At 38.4% G+C, this 24,448-nt stretch overlaps 1 long non-coding RNA gene across 1 annotated transcript in view; it reads right to left on the bottom strand.

The window, feature by feature from the left end:
* Positions 1 to 15,122: 15,122 nt before the first annotated feature.
* Positions 15,123 to 24,448, bottom strand: part of LOC118213894 — a 54,696-nt gene continuing 45,370 nt past the window's right edge. Inside the window, exons 2-4 of the long non-coding RNA XR_004762536.1 lie at positions 19,897 to 20,005; positions 18,253 to 18,450; positions 15,123 to 15,573 (exon numbers count right to left, since the gene is read on the bottom strand). This is a non-coding gene — a long non-coding RNA (uncharacterized LOC118213894). The remainder of the gene's footprint in view (positions 15,574 to 18,252; positions 18,451 to 19,896; positions 20,006 to 24,448) is intronic.

The following is a 24,448-nucleotide window of genomic DNA, read 5'->3' as shown; positions in this document are numbered from 1 at the left end:
AATATTTTACCTCCCTGGTTCAGGAAGTAAGCTCATTAGTGAAATCTGGTGGTGTTGTACATGGGTGGAGCAAACACCCAGAGACACTGTGACCTGCAGGACCTGGAGTGGCCCTGGGTGAAGACAGGAATGCTGGAGTTGATCCCCTGCAGCGATTGCCTGTTGCTGTTTTGACTGCAGTTTCTCACAATCGCCAGCAGGGGTTTTGGGCGAGTGGCGTTTGTCATTCCTGAGCTGGTGGGAGATGGAAATGATCCAGAGGGGTTTTTATGCTGTGCTTATTAGGGGTCCTACGAAGAAGGAACCCTATTGTTTTTGTTAGTATTATTATTATTATTATTATTATTATTATTATTATTATTATTATTCTTTTCCTGGAAATGGTCAAATAACTCAAAAAGTCCCTGACCAAAAATGATATAAATGACCCTGACTAGAAAAGGCTGGAGCCGGGCCTGATTGAAGCAGTTGGAACCTTTGAAAACATCAGAAAACGCATTAAAAATTGATGGAAAAAAAGGTAAATATCATGAAGGAAATAATACAAATACAAAATATGTATGAGGTCATTTAAAAAAACATAAATGTTCTCCCTAAAAAACATGCAGTAATTATACCTTTTGTATGGTCATAGGTACACATGCAAGTAGAGAAAAAATTTGGTTCATTCAAAATCATTCATAAACCCATGTCCTAACCTTTCTTCAAGCTGCTAAACACAACCGTAAACTTGCCTCTCAACCCTCAGACTTACCGTTTTCCTAACCCTAGCAGTACCCTAGTTTGAGCCCTAAACCGTAGTTGAAGTCATTGGTACCTTTGAAATCATCAGAAAACACATTTAAAATTGATGGAAAATGAGGTAAATAGCATGAATGCTATAAATCAAATGCAAAATAATATGTATGAGGTCATTTAAAAAACAAAAATGTTCTCCCTAAAAAACATGCATTTATTAGATATTTTGTAAGGCCAAAGGTACACATGCTACTAGATAATTTTTTTGGTTCATTCTAAATCATTAACAAACAAATGTCCTAACCTTTCTTCAAATTGTTAAACACAACCGTAAACTTGCCTTAACCCTCAGACTTACCGTTTTCCTAACCCTAACCCTAACCCTAGCTGAACCCTAGTTTGAGCCCTAAACCCTAATTGAAGCCATTGGTAGCTGTGAAAACATCAGAAAACCCATTTGAAATTGATTGAACACAAGTTAAATATCATAAAGACAATAATATATATGCAAAACAATATGTATGAGGTCATTTACAAAACATGAATGTTCTTTAAAAATTATGCAGTTAAAATACATTTTGAATGGTCACAGGTAGACATGCTAATAGACAATTTTTTTGGTTCATTCAAAATCAATAACAAACCCATGTCCCAACTTTTCTTCAAGCTGCTGAACACAACCGTAAACTTGCCTCAACCCTCAGACTTACCGTTTTCCTAACCCTAACCCTAGCTGAACCCTAATTTGAGCCCTAAACTCTAATTTGAAGCCATTGGTACGATTGAAAACACCTGAAAACTCATTTAAAATGGATGGAAAACAAGGTAAATATCATGAATACTATAATTTAAATGCAAAATAATATGTATGAGGTCATTTAAAAAACAAAAATGTTCTCCCTAAAAACATGCATGTATTAGACATTTTGTATGGTCATGGGTACACATGATACTAGACAATTTTTTTGGTTCATTCAAAATCAATAAGAAACCCATGTCCCAACCTTTCTTCAAGCTGCTGAACACAACCGTAAACTTGCCTCAACCCTCAGACTTACCGCTTTCCTAACCCTAACCCTAGCTGAACCCTAATTTGAGCCCTAAACTCTAATTTGAAGCCATTGGTACCATTGAAAACACCTGAAAACTCATTTAAAATGGATGGAAAACAAGGTAAATATCATGAATACTATAATTTAAATGCAAAATAATATGTATGAGGTCATTTAAAAAACAAAAATGTTCTCCCTAAAAACATGCATGTATTAGACATTTTGTATGGTCATGGGTACACATGCTACTAGACAATTTTTTTGGTTCATTCAAAATCAATAACAAACCCATGTCCCAACCTTTCTTCAAGCTGCTGAACACAACCGTAAACTTGCCTCAACCCTCAGACTTACCGTTTCCCTAACCCTAACCCTAGCTGAACCCTAATTTGAGCCCTAAACTCTAATTTGAAGCCATTGGTACGATTGAAAACACCTGAAAACCCATTTAAAATGGATGGAAAACAAGGTAAATATCATGAATACTATAATTTAAATGCAAAATCATATGTATGAGGTCATTTAAAAAAGAAAAATGTTCTCCCTAAAAAACATGCATGTATTAGACATTTTGTATGGTCATGGGTACACATGCTACTAGACATTTTTTTTGGTTCATTCAAAATCAATAACAAACCCATGTCCCATCCTTTCTTCAAGCTGCTGAACACAACCGTAAACTTGCCTCAACCCTCAGACTTACCGTTTTCCTAACCCTAACCCTAGCTGAACCCTAATTTGAGCCCTAAACTTTAATTTGAAGCCATTGGTACCATTGAAAACACCTGAAAACTCATTTAAAATGGATGGAAAACAAGGTAAATATCATGAATACTATAATTTAAATGCAAAATCATATGTATGAGGTCATTGAAAAGACAAAAATGTTCTCCCTAAGAAAAACATGCATGATTTAGAAATTTTGTATGGTCATGGGTACACATGCTACTAGACATTTTTTTTGCTTTATTCAAAATCAATAAAACTCATGTACCAACCTTTCTTCAAGCTGCTGAACACAACCGTAAACTTGCCTCAACCCTCAGACTTACCGTTTTCCTAACCCTAACCCTAGCTGAACCCTAATTTGAGCCCTTAACTCTAATTTGAAGCCATTGGTACCATTGAAAACACCTGAAAATCCATTTAAAATGGATGGAAAACAAGGTAAATATCATGAATACTATAATTTAAATGCAAAATCATATGTATGAGGTCATTTAAAAAAGAAAAATGTTCTCCCTAAGAAAAACATGCATGATTTAGACATTTTGTATGGTCATGGGCACACATGCTACTAGACATTTTTTTTGCTTTATTCAAAATCAATAAAACTCATGTCTCAACCTTTCTTCAAGCTGCTGAACACAACCGTAAACTTGCCTCAACCCTCAGACTTACCGTTTTCCTAACCCTAACCCTAGCTGAACCCTAATTTGAGCCCTAAACTCTAATTTGAAGCCATTGGTACCATTGAAAACACCTGAAAACACATTTAAAATGGATGGGAAACAAGGTAAATATCATGAATACTATAATTTAAATGCAAAATCATATGTATGAGGTCATTGAAAAAACAAAAATGTTCTCCCTAAGAAAAACATGCATGTATTAGACATTTTGTATGGTCATGGGTACACATGCTACTAGACATTATTTTTAGTTCATTCAAAATCAATAAAACTCATGTCCCAACCTTTCTTCAAGCTGCTGAACACAACCGTAAACTTGCCTCAACCCTCAGACTTACCGTTTTCCTAACCCTAACCCTAGCTGAACCCTAATTTGAGCCCTTAACTCTAATTTGAAGCCATTGGTACCATTGAAAACACCTGAAAACCCATTTAAAATGGATGGAAAACAAGGTAAATATCATGAATACTATAATTTAAATGCAAAATCATATGTATGAGGTCATTTAAAAAAGAAAAATGTTCTCCCTAAGAAAAACATGCATGATTTAGACAGTTTGTATGGTCATGGGTACACATGCTACTAGACATTTTTTTTGCTTTATTCAAAATCAATAAAACTCATGTCTCAACCTTTCTTCAAGCTGCTGAACACAACCGTAAACTTGCCTCAACCCTCAGACTTACCGTTTTCCTAACCCTAACCCTAGCTGAACCCTAATTTGAGCCCTAAACTCTAATTTGAAGCCATTGGTACCATTGAAAACACCTGAAAATCCATTTAAAATGGATGGAAAACAAGGTAAATATCATGAATACTATAATTTAAATGCAAAATCATATGTATGAGGTCATTGAAAAAACAAAAATGTTCTCCCTAAGAAAAACATGCATGTATTAGACATTTTGTATGGTCATGGGTACACATGCTACTAGACTTTTTTTTTGCTTCATTCAAAATCAATAAAACTCATGTCACAACCTTTCTTCAAGCTGCTGAACACAACCGTAACCTTGCCTCAACCCTCAGACTTACCGTTTTCCTAACCCTAACCCTAGCTGAACCCTAATTTGAGCCCTTAACTCTAATTTGAAGCCATTGGTACAATTGAAAACACCTGAAAACACATTTAAAATGGATGGGAAACAAGGTAAATATCATGAATACTATAATTTAAATGCAAAATAATATGTATGAGGTCATTTAAAAAACAAAAATGTTCTCCCTAAAAACATGCCTGTATTAGACATTTTGTATGGTCATGGGTACACATGCTACTAGACAATTTTTTTGGTTCATTCAAAATCAATAACAAACCCATGTCCCAACCTTTCTTCAAGCTGCTGAACACAACCGTAAACTTGCCTCAACCCTCAGACTTACCGTTTTCCTAACCCTAACCCTAGCTGAACCCTAATTTGAGCCCTAAACTCTAATTTGAAGCCATTGGTACCATTGAAAACACCTGAAAATCCATTTAAAATGGATGGAAAACAAGGTAAATATCATGAATACTATAATTTAAATGCAAAATCATATGTATGAGGTCATTGAAAAAACAAAAATGTTCTCCCTAAGAAAAACATGCATGTATTAGACATTTTGAATGGTCATGGGTACACATGCTACTAGACATTATTTTTAGTTCATTCAAAATCAATAAAACTCATGTCCCAACCTTTCCTCAAGCTGCTGAACACAACCGTAAACTTGCCTCAACCCTCAGACTTACCGTTTTCCTAACCCTAACCCTAGCTGAACCCTAATTTGAGCCCTAAACTCTAATTTGAAGCCATTGGTACAATTGAAAACACCTGAAAATCCATTTAAAATGGATGGAAAACAAGGTAAATATCATGAATACTATAATTTAAATGCAAAATCATATGTATGAGGTCATTGAAAAAACAAAAATGTTCTCCCTAAGAAAAACATGCATGTATTAGACATTTTGTATGGTCATGGGTACACATGCTACTAGACAATTTTTTTGGTTCATTCAAAATCATTAACAAACCCATGTCCCAACCTTTCTTCAAGCTGCTAAACACAACCTTAAACTTGCCTCATCCCTCAGACTTACCGTTTTCCTAACCCTAACCCTAACCCTAACCCTAGCTGTACCCTAGTTTGAGCCTTGAACCCTAATTGAAGCCGTTGTTACATTTGAAAACATCAGAAAACCCATTTAAAATTGGTGGACAACAAAATAAATATCATGAATATAATAATACAAATGCAAAAAAATATACTTGAGGTCATTTAGGAAAGAAAAAATGTTTTCCCTAAAAACCATGCATTTATTAGATATTTTTCATTGGCAGAGTTACACATGGTACTAGACAATTTTTTGGTTCATTCAAAATCATTAAGAAATCCTAATCCTAACCCTAGCTGTACCCCAGTTTGTGCCTTAAACCCTAATTGAAGCCAGTTGGCCCTACCAATCACAAGCTTGGCCCGCCCTGGCGATTTGCATTTTAACCAGAGTGTCTCTCTCTATTTTTTTAAATTTTTTAATTCCGCATATAATTCAGTAATTGAAGTAATGTACAAAACAGTCGACCTAGTAACGCCATCGATAACGTTAGCGGCGGGGCTAAAGATGCTGGTCAACCTTGCAGCAGTGGCGCTGCTAATGTCGCCGACGACTTAATCCGAAACACGGCAAGTCGACCAATATTTAAAGTCATACCCCCGCCGACTAAGTAGTGGTAGGAAGAGATGCTTTCAAGCCACTTGGTATCAGTCTAGACCCTGGCTTGAATACTCCATCAAGAAAGATGCATGCTTTTGTTTTCCCCGTCGTGTTTTTAGTAGTCCTCCAGTTAATGACAAGGATAATGCGTTTATTCTAACAAACCGTAAATCCGATTGGTCCGAAATTGCCCATGTACGTGTATGGTGCATTTCTCCCTATAGGGTGTTAACAGCTAAGAGATCCATTCCAAGATGGCGGAGAAACTGGTATTTAAAAAAAAAAAAAATTTGTCCACAAATTCCAAATGCTTTTAACTTTTTACAACAATAATCTAGGGACTTGTAATGGACTGGGCATGAAGAGTGCACTACCATGTTGTTCCATGTCGACACCGTTGCAGATATCTCAAAAAACAAGGAATTTACAGGCATTTGACATTTTGGAGGGAAGCTAATGCTAATATTATGCAAATATCAAGTGCTTATAACTTTTTACAACAATAATCTAGGGACTTGAAACGGACTGGGCATGAAGAGGACACTACCTTGTTGTACAATGCCGTCACAGTTGTAGATATCTCAAAAAACAAGGAAATTACAGGCATTAGACATTTTGGCAGGAAGCTAATGCTAATATTCTTCTCATGAACGTTTTACCTGATTCCGTTACCATCGCACATGTGTACTCTTGGGTATTCTCTCGATCAAGGGTGAAAAGGACAAGTCGTTTCATAAAAAATTATGATTTGTGGCGTGACAAAGTTAGCACTTCATTCTAATGCACATTCTTGTTTCGAAGTAATGTTTCTCATGAGCCGGAAGTTGGATCGTCTCATGCACGGGTATGTAGATTGTCCAAAATCCTGACATCTATGCCGCTAGGACTCTTTTCTCCTTCGCCTAGTATTCACCCGTATTGGACATGTTCGTAGGGCCCTGCATTGCTGCTTGCAGCTATATTTCTCTTGTAAATTTCATCTGCTGTCCATATGGATCCTGTTTTCCCCTTAAAAAAAAGCTCTGTTCCACCCCGGCGTTCCATGCAGTACGACTCTGTGGTGGAGGTTTCGGCAAACATTCAGATCCGCTTTCAGTCTGAACACAGAAAGCCTTGCCTTCAAGCTGAACTGAAAAATGAAAACAAATACAGCGTATGCGTATGAAATGCATGCACTGCAAAATACACTGGCCTTAGATTGAATCTTTGTTAGTCTAATATCTTGCTCCTGAAGAACATTTGTGACATTTCTTTCCAAGCATATAATGTAAAGCCGTTTATTAATTTATTTGCAAGCGGCTAATGGTGAGTCACATCATCCCCTTTACCTCCACAGGAATTAGAAATAATTAGAAATAGCACATGACTGTTTTACATACCCCACATCCCCAGGAAACGTGCAAAAGGCATGGTTTACTTTGTGATTATGCTATTGATCTTGTCATTTTATTATTGTTCTTTTAAATATATATCATATATACTATATCTATGCATATGTATGTCTGTGTATGTTTGTGTGTATGTGTGTGTGTGTGTGTGTGTGTGTGTATACATACTGTATACAGACATGTGACAAATTAAAGGAAAAACCTGAATAAATAAATGAGTGGAGAAACATAAGGAATACAGATGCTTCCATACATCATGAAACAATTAAGTAAACATCCTTTAATGCTTTTTTAAAATGTGTGCCTTTCTTTTAGGAGAGAATAAGTTGTTATCTGAGTCATGCATCTAGCTCTGGTATTTTACATTTCATTCCTGGCTTATTGTAATATTCAGCTGTCTGTTTATTTTTGAACCTTGGTCTTGGTGCAATCTTGGGTTTATCTTCAGAAAGACAAGCCGTGGTTAGGCATCTTCTTTCAATCATTACACTTGCGACTTGTCTATATCTGTACCATTCATTGTTTAAGGTACACAGACCTTATTATTAATTAGATGTTGATTACTAGTAGTTTAATAAATCCGGTAATTTTCATCTGGTTGTGAATTGTGCATCTTGAGAAAGACAAGTCTTGATCCGACAAGTTTTTTTCCTATCAAAGAATATTGTGACATAATGGATCGTTGACATATTTGAAAATAGCATATAACGTAAAGCCGTTTATTAATTTGTTTGCAAGCGGCTAATGGTGAGTCACATCATCCCCTTTACCTCCACAGGAATTAGAAATAATTAGAAATAGCACATGACTGTTTTACATACCCCACATCCCCAGGAAATATGCAAAAGGCATGGTTTACTTTGTGATTATGCTATTGATCTTGTCATTTTATTCTCTAGCTTCTCCACCCTAGCTCCCCAGTGGTGGAACGATCTCCCCGTCCCTCTCCGAACCTCCCCCTCACTATCCATCTTCCGCCGTGGCCTGAAGACTCATCTCTTCAGACTATACCTAGAATAACCACCACCATGCTGTGTATATATATATAAAAAAAAAAAAATTAAAAAAAAAAACCTTTTTCCTGTCACTTGTTACATGTTGCCCCATCCCTGCACTTCTTGGTAAATTGTATTTGTCCTAATACTCTAGCTTAATCTTCTGCCTAGTTTGGCTTTGCAGATGTTAGACCAGGATAGTGTTCATTGCTCTCGGCTAGAAATAGCTGTACAAAATAAGTAATTGTACCTTACTGAACCCGTGTTCAGCAGTTGTCTACGATCATGAAAATGCACTTCTTGTACGTCGCTTTGGATAAAAGCGTCTGCCAAATGAATGTAATGTAATGTAATGTAATGTAAAATATGTAGCTAATTAAATCATGAAAACATTGTATTCATGATATTTTTTCATCCATCCATTCTCTCTCTCTCTCTAACTGCTCAGAGCAGCCCAGACGTCCCTCTCCCCAGCGGCGTACGCTGACTCATCCTGGTGGATCCCCAGGTGATCCCGGGCCAGCCTTTGGATATAATCCCTCCAGCGTGTCCTAGGTCTGCCCCTGGGTCTCCTCCTCGGTGGCCGAGCCCAGAACACCTCCAGAGGAAGGCGCCCAGGAGGCATCCTCACCAGATGCCCAAACCACCTCAACTGACTCCTTTCAGTGCAGAGGAGCAGCGGCTCTACTCTGGGGTCCTCCTGGATAGCTGAGCTTCTCACCATATCAAGGAGAGTAAGCCCTGCCACTGTACGGAGAAACCCCATTTCAGCCGCTTGTATTCGCGATCGCACTCTTTTGGTCATTACCCATAGCTTGTGACCATAGGTGAGAGTAGGGACGAAGATCGACTGGTTAATCAGGAGCTTTGCCTTTCGGCTCAGTTCCTTCTTCACCACCACCGTCCGATACAATGCCTGCATTACTGCGGCCGCTGCACCTACATATTTATATATATTAAATGTATGTATGTATTTTTCTGATTGTTGGGCATAACTGGTTTGTCATCATAAATGTCTTGAAACAAACTGTATCCATGATATTTATATATATTAAATGTATTCATGCCATTCTTCATCTGTTAAGACAATAAAAAGACACATTTAGAATTTTTGGATTTACTCTTCTGTTGGAAATAAGACATAAGTCTTATGCATTTTTCTGATTGTAAGGAATAACTGCTTTTCATCATAAAAGTCTTGAAACAAACTGTATCCATGAGATTTATTTATATTGAACATATGCATGTCATTCCTCATCTGTTACAACAATAAAAAGACAAATTTGGAAAATGTGGATATTTTGACCTGTTGAACATAAGACTATCGTCTTATGTATTTTGCCATTTTCCCTGACAAAACGTTATTGATCATAAAATTCTTTAAACACATTATAATTCAATTATTTCACCCCAGCTGTATTATAAACATGATTCCCTATGCATCAGTACCAATAAAAGGCATTTTGAATTTATACATGAAAACACTTTATTGATCATAAAATTCTTTAAACACATCATAATTCATTTATTTCACCACAGCTGTATTATAAACATGATTCCCTATGCATCGGTACCAAAAATTGGCAATTTGGAATAGGTGCCACTTTTGACCACATTTTGGACATAAGACTATAGTCTTATGTATTTTCCCATTTTCCATGAAAACACATTATTGATCATAAAATTCTTTAAACACATCATAATTCATTTATTTCACCACAGCTGTATTATAAACATGATTCCCTATGCATCAGTACCAATAAAAGGCATTTTGAATTTATACATGAAAACTCTTTATTGATCATAAAATTCTTTAAACACATCATAATTCATTTATTTCACCACAGCTATATTGTAAATATGATAGCCTTTGCATCGGTACCAAAAATTGGCAATTTGGAATAGGTGCCACTTTTCACCCCATTTTGGACATAAGACTATAGTCTTATGTATTTTCCCATTTTCCATGAAAACACATTATTGATCATAAAATTCTTTAAACACATCATAATTCATTTATTTAACAACAGCTGTATTATAAACATGATTCCCTATGCATCAGTACCAATAAAAGGCATTTTGAATTTATACATGAAAACACTTTATTGATCATAAAATTCTTTAAACACATCATAATTCATTTATTTCACCACAGCTATATTGTAAATATGATAGCCTTTGCATCAGCACCAATAAAAGGCATTTTGAATTTATACATGAAAACACTTTATTGATCATAAAATTCTTTAAACACATCATAATTAATTTATTTCACCACAGCTGTATTATAAACATGATTCCCTATGCATCAGTACCAAAAATTGGCAATTTGGAATAGGTGCCACTTTTCACCCCATATTGGACAAAAGACTATAGTCTTATGTATTTTCCCATTTTCCATGAAAACACATTATTGATCATAAAATTCTTTAAACACATCATAATTCATTTATTTAACCACAGCTGTATTATAAACATGATTCCCTATGCATCAGTACCAATAAAAGGCATTTTGAATTTATACATGAAAACACTTTATTGATCATAAAATTCTTTAAACACATCATAATTCATTTATTTCACCACAGCTGTATTATGAACATGATTCCCTATGCATCAGTACCAATAAAAGGCATTTTGAATTTATACATGAAAACTCTTTATTGATCATAAAATTCTTTAAACACATCATAATTCATTTATTTCACCACAGCTATATTGTAAATATGATAGCCTTTGCATCGGTACCAAAAATTGGCAATTTGGAATAGGTGCCACTTTTCACCCCATTTTGGACATAAGACTATATAGTCTTATGTATTTTCCCATTTTCCATGAAAACACATTATTGATCATAAAATTCTTTAAACACATCATAATTCATTTTTTTAACCACAGCTGTATTATAAACATGATTCCCTATGCATCAGTACCAATAAAAGGCATTTTGAATTTATACATGAAAACACTTTATTGATCATAAAATTCTTTAAAAACATCATAATTCATTTATTTCACCACAGCTATATTGTAAATATGATAGCCTTTGCATCGGTACCAAAAATTGGCAATTTGGAATAGGTGCCACTTTTAACCCCATTTTGGACATAAGACTATAGTCTTATGTATTTTCCCATTTTCCATGAAAACACATTATTGATCATAAAATTCTTTAAACACATCATAATTCATTTATTTAACCACAGCTGTATTATAAACATGATTCCCTATGCATCAGTACCAATAAAAGGCATTTTGAATTTATACATGAAAACACTTTATTGATCATAAAATTCTTTAAACACATCATAATTCATTTATTTCACCACAGCTATATTGTAAATATGATAGCCTTTGCATCAGCACCAATAAAAGGCATTTTGAATTTATACATGAAAACACTTTATTGATCATAAAATTCTTTAAACACATCATAATTAATTTATTTCACCACAGCTGTATTATAAACATGATTCCCTATGCATCAGTACCAAAAATTGGCAATTTGGAATAGGTGCCACTTTTCACCCCATTTTGGACATAAGACTATAGTCTTATGTATTTTCCCATTTTCCATGAAAACACATTATTGATCATAAAATTCTTTAAACACATCATAATTCATTTATTTCACCACAGCTGTATTATAAACATGATTCCCTATGCATCAGTACCAATAAAAGGCATTTTGAATTTATACATGAAAACACATTATTGATCATAAAATTCTTTAAACACATCATAATTCATTTATTTCACCACAGCTGTATTATGAACATGATTCCCTATGCATCAGCACCAATAAAAGGCATTTTGAATTTATACATGAAAACACTTTATTGATCATAAAATTCTTTAAACACATCATAATTAATTTATTTCACCACAGCTGTATTATAAACATGATTCCCTATGCATCAGTACCAAAAATTGGCAATTTGGAATAGGTGCCACTTTTCACCCCATTTTGGACATAAGACTATAGTCTTATGTATTTTCCCATTTTCCATGAAAACACATTATTGATCATAAAATTCTTTAAACACATCATAATTCATTTATTTCACCACAGCTGTATTATGAACATGATTCCCTATGCATCAGTACCAATAAAAGGCATTTTGAATTTATACATGAAAACTCTTTATTTATCATAAAATTCTTTAAACACATCATAATTCATTTATTTCACCACAGCTATATTGTAAATATGATAGCCTTTGCATCGGTACCAAAAATTGGCAATTTGGAATAGGTGCCACTTTTCACCCCATTTTGGACATAAGACTATATAGTCTTATGTATTTTCCCATTTTCCATGAAAACACATTATTGATCATAAAATTCTTTAAACACATCATAATTCATTTATTTAACCACAGCTGTATTATAAACATGATTCCCTATGCATCAGTACCAATAAAAGGCATTTTGAATTTATACATGAAAACACTTTATTGATCATAAAATTCTTTAAACACATCATAATTCATTTATTTCACCACAGCTATATTGTAAATATGATAGCCTTTGCATCGGTACCAAAAATTGGCAATTTGGAATAGGTGCCACTTTTCACCCCATTTTGGACATAAGACTATAGTCTTATGTATTTTCCCATTTTCCATGAAAACACATTATTGATCATAAAATTCTTTAAACACATCATAATTCATTTATTTCACCACAGCTGTATTATAAACATGATTCCCTATGCATCAGTACCAATAAAAGGCATTTTGAATTTATACATGAAAACACTTTATTGATCATAAAATTCTTTAAACACATCATAATTCATTTATTTCACCACAGCTATATTGTAAATATGATAGCCTTTGCATCAGCACCAATAAAAGGCATTTTGAATTTATACATGAAAACACTTTATTGATCATAAAATTCTTTAAACACATCATAATTCATTTATTTCACCACAGCTGTATTATAAACATGATTCCCTATGCATCAGTACCAATAAAAGGCATTTTGAATTTATACATGAAAACACATTATTGATCATAAAATTCTTTAAACACATCATAATTCATTTATTTCACCACAGCTATATTGTAAATATGATAGCCTTTGCATCAGCACCAATAAAAGGCATTTTGAATTTATACATGAAAACACTTTATTGATCATAAAATTCTTTAAACACATCATAATTAATTTATTTCACCACAGCTGTATTATAAACATGATTCCCTATGCATCAGTACCAAAAATTGGCAATTTGGAATAGGTGCCACTTTTCACCCCATTTTGGACATAAGACTATAGTCTTATGTATTTTCCCATTTTCCATGAAAACACATTATTGATCATAAAATTCTTTAAACACATCATAATTCATTTATTTCACCACAGCTGTATTATGAACATGATTCCCTATGCATCAGTACCAATAAAAGGCATTTTGAATTTATACATGAAAACTCTTTATTGATCATAAAATTCTTTAAACACATCATAATTCATTTATTTCACCACAGCTATATTGTAAATATGATAGCCTTTGCATCGGTACCAAAAATTGGAAATTTGGAATAGGTGCCACTTTTCACCCCATTTTGGACATAAGACTATAGTCTTATGTATTTTCCCATTTTCCGTGAAAACACATTATTGATCATAAAATTCTTTAAACACATCATAATTCATTTATTTAACCAGAGCTGTATTATAAACATGATTCCCTATGCATCAGTACCAATAAAAGGCATTTTGAATTTATACATGAAAACACTTTATTGATCATAAAATTCTTTAAACACATCATAATTCATTTATTTCACCACAGCTATATTGTAAATATGATAGCCTTTGCATCAGCACCAATAAAAGGCATTTTGGAATAGGTGCCACTTTTCACCCCATTTTGGACATAAGACTATAGTCTTATGTATTTTCCCATTTTCCATGAAAACACATTATTGATCATAAAATTCTTTAAACACATCATAATTCATTTATTTAACCACAGCTGTATTATGAACATGATTCCCTATGCATCAGTACCAATAAAAGGCATTTTGAATTTATACATGAAAACTCTTTATTGATCATAAAATTCTTTAAACACATCATAATTCATTTATTTCACCACAGCTATATTGTAAATATGATAGCCTTTGCATCGGTACCAAAAATTGGAAATTTGGAATAGGTGCCACTTTTCACCCCATTTTGGACATAAGACTATAGTCTTATGTATTTTCCCATTTTCCGTGAAAACACATTATTGATCATAAAATTCTTTAAACACATCATAATTCATTTATTTAACCACAGCTGTATTATAAACATGATTCCCTATGCATCAGTACCAATAAAAGGCATTTTGAATTTATACATGAAAACACTTTATTGATCATAAAATTCTTTAAACACATCATAATTCATTTATTTCACCACAGCTATATTGTAAATATGATAGCCTTTGCATCAGCACCAATAAAAGGCATTTTGGAATAGGTGCCACTTTTCACCCCATTTTGGACATAAGACTATAGTCTTATGTATTTTCCCATTTTCCATGAAAACACATTATTGATCATAAAATTCTTTAAACACATCATAATTCATTTATTTAACCACAGCTGTATTATAAACATGATTCCCTATGCATCAGTACCAATAAAAGGCATTTTGAATTTATACATGAAAACTCTTTATTGATCATAAAATTCTTTAAACACATCATAATTCATTTATTTCACCACTGCTATATTATAAACATGATTGCCTTTGCATCAGTACCAATAAAAGGCATTTTGAATTCATACATGAAAACACTTTATTGACCCTAACTATAGTATTATGTATTTTTCTCATTATCAGTTAAACAGGTTTTTCAGCAAAAATGTCTTGTATACATTTAATATGAATAATTATCATGAATACAATGTGTTTCATCTCATTCGTTGTCTATTACAACAATATCATAATTTATCACTTATTACTTTCCTATTATTTATAGTTTCCCCTACTGATCAGAAAGCGTTCTGAAACCCTACCTATCAAATGTGTGAACACTATTGCCAGACATTTCTGGCTATTTTTTGCTTTGGTCCCTTGCTGAGACTGTTCAGGTTTCCCCAGTAAGATTTCAGTTTGCCCATTTTAAGGTCGCTGCAACACACTGGAGCTTATCTCCATTTTTCCAAGGTGTGATTTTTCCAAGCGCTTTCTTGCATTTTTTTCTTAACGGAACAATCCGGGCAGCCCCACAGCACAGATCACACAGCTCTGCCGAGTAGCTGGACGCTGGAATGACTTGTCACCTGGTTCAGAGAGGACACAAATCAGAGGCTCAAGCAACACAGAGAAGGCGGGAGATTATGAAAAACAACGCGACGCAGAACAGTTGTTCTCAATGTTTACAGAAGACATAGTCTGGGTATTTTTTTTTATCAATGGAAAGTTACTGGATCTAGCCTTTCTGAAGTGTAGGAAGCCAAAAAAAGCATTGTTGCTTCCTAGAGGACTATCTATGCCTGAACCACAAAAGGCAAAGGAAAAATAAAATATTGGAGTTGAATTTGGACATAGAGTTGAAGTCATTTATTATGAATTATATGTTTAAAATTTCAACATACACAAAGCTACAGTATATAGTGTTGTTTATCCGAAAACCAAAACTAACCTTAGAGCTCACCCTAACATTATAATCCTAATAGAAACCGTATTCTTCACCCAAAGCTAAATCCCAGCTATTATACAGAAAAATTATCAAAATATATGTGGTTATCTTAGGCCCCAAATACTGAAAACATCTGGATATCTAAATTAGGGACCAACTCTCGTCTTGACCCTTTACCTAGCTCTTAAACATAATCCTCTTCTTACCTCAACCCTAAAGCTTGCCGTTTTCCTGACCATAAGTCTAGCTCCGGAACAACCCAAATCCTGCCTCAATCCTAATACTTATATTACAGTAGAGGCAGGAGTTCTGTATTCCTAACCTTAAACCTGATCTCTGCAATAATTGTATAGAGTATCATGGAAAAGTATTTGCCCCCTTCCTGACTTCCTCTATTATTTCATATTTGTCACACTGAATGGTTTCATATTTTCAGACAAAGTGAAATCTCTTTACATTTAGTTTAAAGGGGTCAAATACTTTTCCACGGCACTCTATACAATTATTGCAGAGACCAGGTTTAAGGTTAGGAATACCCACAATGCACGCTGCAGCCAAGTGGTGTTTACAGTAACACCACAAAATGAGATACATGGTCTTCATCAAACTCATACATTTCAGGCCTTTGGTTTTCCAGACCCTGGCACTATGAGATGTAAGCTTCATACTAACTTATACAGTTGAATAAAAGAGGTTACATTAATCTGTCATTTATACTTCTATGGAAAAGTCATTAAAAAAAGATTTATTTACTATATTGATGATAATGATGAAATGGTATCATACTTGGAAGCTGAAGTCAATTCGTCCAGAAACTGAAAATGTTTAAGGTGAAATTGAACCCTTCTACCACAACAGTGATTATCTGCCACCTGGAAAGTGTAGCCTATGTATGTGTGCATCTCTTTACATGAGGAAAAGGCTCCAATTCAGGGTTCCTCCCAAGATTTCTTCCCATCAGGAAAGTTTTTCTTGCCACCGTTTGAGTGCTTTTCTTTCGACTGGGGAGCTTTTTTTTAACCTCACTCGTTTACAGAAGGAAAAACGTACCATAATAAAGCTTGAAAGCTCAAATACGGCTGTTACATCACCAGGTGAGCATAAGGGCCCACTACAAAAACCGGAAGCTTTGCCCCATCTCAAAGATTCAAGGGTGCACCGCAAAGTTGCGTGGGCCGTCACCAGCAGCTTTCCTGCAGGAAATACTGCATTTTCTCTTGTGCTGTATGGTGCTGTATGGTGCTGTATGGTGCTGTACGGTGCTGTATGGTGCTGTATGGTGCTGTACGGCGCTGTATGGCGCTGTACGGCGCTGTATGGTGCTATACGGCGCTGTATGGTGCTGTACGGTGCTGTATGGTGCTGTACGGTGCTGTATGGCGCTGTAGGGTGCTGTATGGTGCTGTATGGCGCTGTACGGTGCTGTATGGTGCTGTATGGTGCTGTACGGTGCTGTATGGTGCTGTACCTTGCTGTATTGTGCTGTACGGTGCTGTATGGCACTGTATGGTGCTGTACGGTGCTGTACGGTGCTGTATGGTGCTGTACGGTGCTGTATGGTGCTGTACGGCGCTGTACGGTGCTGTATGGTGCTGTATGGCGCTGTATGGTGCTGTACGGTGCTGTATGGCGCTGTACGGTGCTGTATGGTGCTGTATGGTGCTGTACGGCGCTGTATGGCGCTGTACGGTGCTGTACGGCGCTGTACGGTGCTGTATGGTGCTGTATGGCACTGTACGGAGCTGTACGGCGCTGTATGGTGCTGTAAGGTGCTGTATGGCGCTGTATGGTGCTGTACGGCGCTGTATGGTGCTGTATGGTGCTGTACGGTGCTGTACGGTGCTGTATGGTGCTGTACGGTGCTTTATGGTGCTGTATGGTGCTGTACGGTGCTGTATGGTGCTTTACGGTGCTGTATGGTGCTGTACGGCGCTGTATGGTGCTGTATGGTGCTGTACGGTGCTGTATGGTGCTTTACGGTGCTGTATGGTGCTGTACGGCGCTGTATGGTGCTGTACGGTGCTGTATGGCGCTGTATGGTGCTGTAAGGTGCTGTATGGTGCTGTATGGTGCTTTACGGTGCTGTACGGTGCTGTACGGTGCTGTATGGCGCTGTATGGTGCTTTACGGTGCTGTATGGTGCTGTACGGCGCTGTATGGTGCTGTCGGCTTATTATTTCTGTAACTGGCCTTTATCGGTTTCGGGCTTTAAATTTGGCCGGAGCTTGTCGGGCTGGTTCTGTTCGGGCCGTAAATATGTCAGGCACAGGCCGGCTCGTGCCACGTTCCGAGCCCGGTGCGGACCTCCAGTGTCACGTACCATTTTAACGCCACCTGCAGATCTTCTGATGCATTTATCCAGGTATCTGCGGAACCGTCTATCACATGGCTGGCTCCAGGATTCAGCCATCACCGTAAAACCCCTCGGTCTCTTAAACAGCAGTGCTTAGCGAGTGCTTCGCTCAACACAAAGACAGGCTTTCATCTGTAACAGCTCCCGGGCCAATACGGGCAATGGCTGCAATTCATAAAGAACACAAGTTAGGCCTTTTATTTTCTCCGACGGTTATCTCCACAGACACAGACTCCGCTAATGGGGACACATTGTACAGTAGAGACACTCTTTTCAGAAGTCAGTCGATGGTTTCGGAGGAAAACGTTTCCTCATCATATAGCTCTTTGTGCTTCACAATTCCCGGCCGTGCCCATTCTTCTTCACTTCTTCTCCAAAGAATAGCAGCGGGCAGAGGACGGCGAGCCTTTTGTTTGCCGAGATTGAGCACTTTGAAGCGCCATTACTCAAATTGTGCTTTGTGCCTTTGCCTTTGATTTACGTGCTTTTTAAGACGGGCGTGCGGACGGACAGCTTTATTCCGTTCGCTTGCTTTATGATTCTGAATCATGCCTTTTTTTCGTATTCTATCAGCACACGGCACTATGTCATCAAATTCATTTTTCTGGCAACACGCCCCAGCACAGGGGCAAATATTATGAAACTGGGATGGAATCACTCAGTAAAATTACAAAACACACACCTACCTCATCTCTGGGCTTATGTCGCTTCAGGGAAATCTTGATTTAGACACTTCCTTGTTTTAGTGTGGGGGGCCGGTGGCGGGGGGGGTGGGGGGGGGGGTAAATGCTGGAGAGGCTGCATCAAGGCCCTCGAGAGATTCGTTTCTCATTAGTGGCGAGGAAATGAAACTCAACGAGCGGCGCTTTCCGGAATCCTAAGTCTATCCTTCTGCGAGGATGTGAAGGCGACTAAGATGTTTTGATGTGCAGAACTACAAAAAGGTCAACGATAATCAAAGCTTTGAAGACACCTGTGTAAGATGTGGAAATGTCAGTCACCCCGTTTTATTAAAGGTGTCGGGTTACTGAGCTCAGAGGGCTCCTTATTTTGGGTTAGTCCCAGGGAAGTGATCTGTAACCTTCCAAATGCATCTTTAACTGTTCCAGCTCTGAAGCACCCATTGTGCCCTTTTTTATTAGCTGGGCTGAAGTGTGAAGCAACCTGCAACCTGGTGCATCGCTGGGAGGAGCTTAATGTAAGAGTGACCCCAAAAACACAGAAGTAGACTTATACACACCCTACTCCTGAAAGTACAAAACTTATACCCACCCTACTCCTGAGAGTACAAAACTCATACCCACCCTACTCCTGCCTACTCCTGAGTACAAAATTTGTACCAACCCTACTCATGAGAGTACAAAACTTATACCCACCCCACCCACTTCCACAGACTGATGACGATCAATGGCAAAGAGGATCATTTATTATTTCTTGGAGAAAAGCTAAACCCACTTCATTAATTAAAGTGTTGTCTTTTTGACATTTTCCGTACTCTCACAATACCAATGTATTTAGCGGACACACTAGTTGAGAGTGAGTGGCGCATATAGCTGGCACACACTCGATTTATACCGGTGAATATTTAATGGAGCAGTTCAGGTTGAATACCTGGTCCAGGGGTATGAAGGTTGGGCCCTCCAGGGAATCGTGTCTATAACACTGGGGTCACAGTCCACTCCCCTATACCGCAATACCATCGCCAGGTATATCCACGTACCTTACAAAGAGACAAGTCAGAAAAAAAATTAATTTTAAAATTTTATTTAGTTGGGTGTGGATTAATCATAATTACGGTGACCAGTTGAGAACAAAATAAAATTGGGACCACTCCATGGGTATAATAGATTAAATTGTCCCACAAGGTAATTTTAAACTGAACAACATCCAAAGCGCAAGGAAAAAAATACTGCTTCTGTCAACAACTGAATGCAACATTTCAAAAAAACATGGCACCCAATCAAATCAAATCCCTACTTTCTTCAACTTCCCAAACATGTAAACCAATACACCCAGACACTCTCTTTCCACGCTGCCCAAAAAAATCCAAGCCCCAAAAACACGAGACAGCCCACCTTTGGTGTTACCGTCATTTCACTGCCTCTGCTGAAAGAGCGTTGGGACACTCAGCCCCCGGTTCGAGGCGATCTGAGGGCACAGCGCGGGTAAAAGCGGCTCTCAGCTCAGGAAGCTGGCGGGAGGGCTCGTGAACGCGAATATGAAATTAAACAGGCCGTGATAACCTGCTGCCCCTGTCCGGCGGTGAAGCTCATATTCTCCACACCGCCACGACCCTCCGACCCTGAAACAAGAGCCTCACAAAACGGCCCCAATATGGCTGCGCTACTGGCACCACCGGCTACAGCCAACCTGCCTCACAGAATCTTTCGTTCTTTTATTTTGTGTGGAGGATAGAATCCATTTAGGCATTTCAAATGGATTTTTTTTCTCCTAATGTAAAATATATGACAGCACAGTTTGAGGAATTGTTTGGCTATGTGTCGTAAATATGTGGCATATTTGGGTACCCCCATGACCCTGACTAGGATAAGCGGGTATAGATGATGGATGGACAAGGGGTGTCATCAAAAGAACATGGCGCATCCTTCTGCATTATAATTGAAACAACATCGAAAAATGGCAGTAAAATCATGTAAAGATGTTGTGCAGGTCACTCATCATTTAGACAGTAGTCTGTTTTCCTTCTGAAGTCCAGTTGAAAACTGAAAGTGTCGTCAGTCCTTCGCCGATTACTTTTGACAATAAATCAAGTGCTGGAACTTCTGAATGTTTTTTCCCCCCATGACTGTGTGATCTCAGGCAATTTTGAGCCAGAGATTTTTAAGCCAGAACATTTTTTTCCATTGAAAAAAAGCTGAAGAAAAAAAAACACAGTCATGAGTAAATGATTATCCATCTCCAATTACGTGGTGTTCCATTAGGTACATAACAACTGTGTCATCTGTCATAGTACCAAAGTAACTTGGTGCTTAAAAATGAGCGCAGTTCAGTTTGTAATTATTCTGGCCCTGAATCTGAGGGAGTGGCAGTGATTTCCACGTCTCCTGAGGACACACGCACTCACAGTTTATGACTTCATGCTTCTGCATGTTAATTGGAGGTCCATATCACTGACTAACTGGTAAACAACACTGCAGTTGGGGAGAGACATCAAAGGATTGTCCACCTGGAGAAATGATCCACTGCGTGTTCAAATGATTAAATTATCTCTGACAGAATGTACTTAATGTGCAAAACCAAGGCAACAGATGGCAGAACGCACTTTAAAAAGGCAATTCGTATTTACAAGGCATTACCACAGAGAAGACTCATAGCACAGCAGACCACAGCCAGCTCATAAAGGCAATGAATGCATCTGTACAAAGAGGACGGTGTGATTCTGCGTAACTTCCACATGTTCCTGTGGATGTCTCTGCGTAGTCTGCTTCGTGTCCCTTCCCACACCGGGAGGACACATCAATGCAATGCTCGGCTGAGCAATAATAAGACTGTATTTAAAAAATATTTTAGTTCTCATTCCTTCAAACGGCAGGAGAGAGCCCAGCGCTAAGAGAGATAGCATTTGCATAGCAGACACCTTAATGGGGCAGCTCGTCGTGCTAATGGACAGCTCCGCTGGGGAAAATGCCACAGCCACTGTGAGGGAATGAGTGACTCATCGATCCGCTCGTTTCTGTGGGAGGAGCGGGCGCCCGAGGCTCAGAGACGGTCTCTCTCTCTCTCTCTCTCTCTGAAGCTTGCGCACGTCTCCTGCTAACGATGAAGCCCCATTCAGGAGGCTCTGCTTGGTACTGGGGGCTGTGCAGGATGGTGGAGCGGGATGGGGGAGCAGGATGAGGGAGCGGGATGGTGGATCAGGATGACGGAGCGGGATGGGGGAGCGGGATGGTGGATCAGGATGGCGGAGCGGGATGGTGGATCGGGATGGCCGAGCGAGATGGGGGAGCGGGATGGGGGAGCGGGATGGCGGAGCGGGATGGGGAGCGGGATGGTGGATCAGGATGGCGGAGCAGGATGGTGGATCAGGATGGCGGAGCGGGATGGGGGAGCAGGATGGGGGAGCGGGATGGGGGAGCGGGATGGGGGAGTGGGATGGCGGAGCGGGATGGTGGAGCAGGATGGTGGAGAGGGATGGAGGAGCTCAGGTGTGGGGACAGCCCTCTGGTCCATTCATCACCCCAATTCCCCTCAGTACCCAGCTCCAATTCACACGCCACAATGCTCATAAGAAGCTCCTTTCTGTGGGAGGAACAGCGTTGTTTTATACTTACGGTGAGCTCCATAATGTGCTGCCCAGAAATGGGGGGGGGGGGGGGCGAGAGGGGCAGCGCTATGTATAAAAAGTGCTGTCGTTTCTACACAGTGAAACCAAAGTGTATAAAAATACCATTAAATAAAAGCTGAGAATCTGCACTTTAACCACGCGTGAATTGTTTGATTACAAATCTAAAATTGTGGAGTACAGAGCCAAATCAAGATAAAAGCATGTCTATTTATAGAGCTCAATCTGTGTACATATCCTCTTACCCAGAATTCTTTGTAAGGAATTCTGACAGCTTCTGTGAAAACTACAAAAGTCTACTTGCGTTACGCACCCACAGAAGTAAATTTATGTCGTGCGGAAGTCTTAGAAAACACTGTGATTTGTGAGAGCCTCAGATCGGTGACACATTAGTCACATTTACGGCTATCAGATTGATAGTTTGGTAGCGCTGAGGTAGGCGTTGGGAGTCTTCTGGGCCCCAGACAGAGTTTCCGCGTTACAAGGCCAGTCCCGGCACTGAGCTGGTGAGGAGTCTGGGTTTAATTTTCCCTCACTGTGCCGCAGATGTTTAAAAGGGCCGAGTCGGCTTTTTCCCTGTCTTTTCAGGGCTGTTTTTCGAAGGGCTTGCCAACATTGCAGCCTTGCAGTCGAAAGACGGAATTTCAGAAATAGCAGTCTGTATGACAGGGTGTCACATCTGGGTGTGCGCCGCGTTCCGCACAGCGAGAACATGAAGGGGGATGCTGCGGCAGAGGACATCTTAGGACTGAGAAGGCAATAAACATTCTGTTTTTCTTTTCAAGAAAATAACTGACTGGTTTGTGCGTATCAGTGCACCACCCACCTCTGAGATATCAGCGGTAGTTAAGACCTCATCTAACCCTCGCCAATCCAGCTCTATCCAGACTTCTGAATAAAGATTCTTGTCCCAGCAAGAAAAAAATATAAAGTCCTTGGGCACACGGCGGATTTTTTCAAGTGCATTCGCCACAAAAAGGGAAATAAAATATAGTGTGATGTTAAGCTGTCAATTTATCGCTTGCCTTGAAAAACCCAAGGCCCTGGAGTCGCCATGTTGCTGTGTTATCGCAGCCAGTTGCTCCCTAACAAACGCATCGACAAACCCACCGTCTGCACTTCAGTCTGCATATCTGGCCAACAGACCGGGGATCTTAAAGCCGAAATTCAGATTCCTTTTAGCCTCTCTTGCTGTCGCCAGTGTCTATACAGTAATATGGAATTTAGGCTGCAGCGTCCTTCACGAAGGACACATCTAATAAGAATTAATAATTAATTGCATTTAATTCATTGCTTTCATATAGCATCTGACCAGTCTACCCTGGTCTGACATGGTCAACTGTGAAATATTTCCCAATAGAAGTCAATGATTAATGAGTGTGTTTAACGTCTTAATCGTGGCCATTGTGTTGTCCAGAATGTGTTAGGGTTAGAGTTAGAGGTGTTTCCAAATGGGTTTACTGATTTCTTCGAACCTGGTGCGTGTTTTTAAGCTATTGTGCTCAATCTACTTCGAAGCTTTGACAGGAGTTTATCTCCAAAAACATGCCAGCTTTTGAGCCGTGGTTTAATAAACCAGGCAGACGAGCTGGGGTTCTGCATTCTTCGTTTGCACAGAAGTCTCTCTACTCAGTTGCTCTGTGCATTACTGGTTTGAGAGCAGGCTTGTTTACATTTTTTTATCATCATAATTTGGAAAAGAAGTTTTCGGGCCAGCGCCTCTGCGCTCGGAGAACAGCTGTCAATCAGCGGAGCCTCTGTCCGCTGTGCTCTGGGCCGCCCCCCTGAGGGGGGGAGATCGATTTTGAGGAGCGGTTCAGTCAGCTCACTATCGAAAACACGGGCGTGCCACACAGTACA

The sequence above is a fragment of the Anguilla anguilla genome, chromosome 15, assembly GCF_013347855.1.
Source record: "Anguilla anguilla isolate fAngAng1 chromosome 15, fAngAng1.pri, whole genome shotgun sequence".
Lineage (NCBI taxonomy): Eukaryota > Metazoa > Chordata > Actinopteri > Anguilliformes > Anguillidae > Anguilla > Anguilla anguilla.
This window is presented reverse-complemented; position numbering and strand designations above follow the sequence as displayed.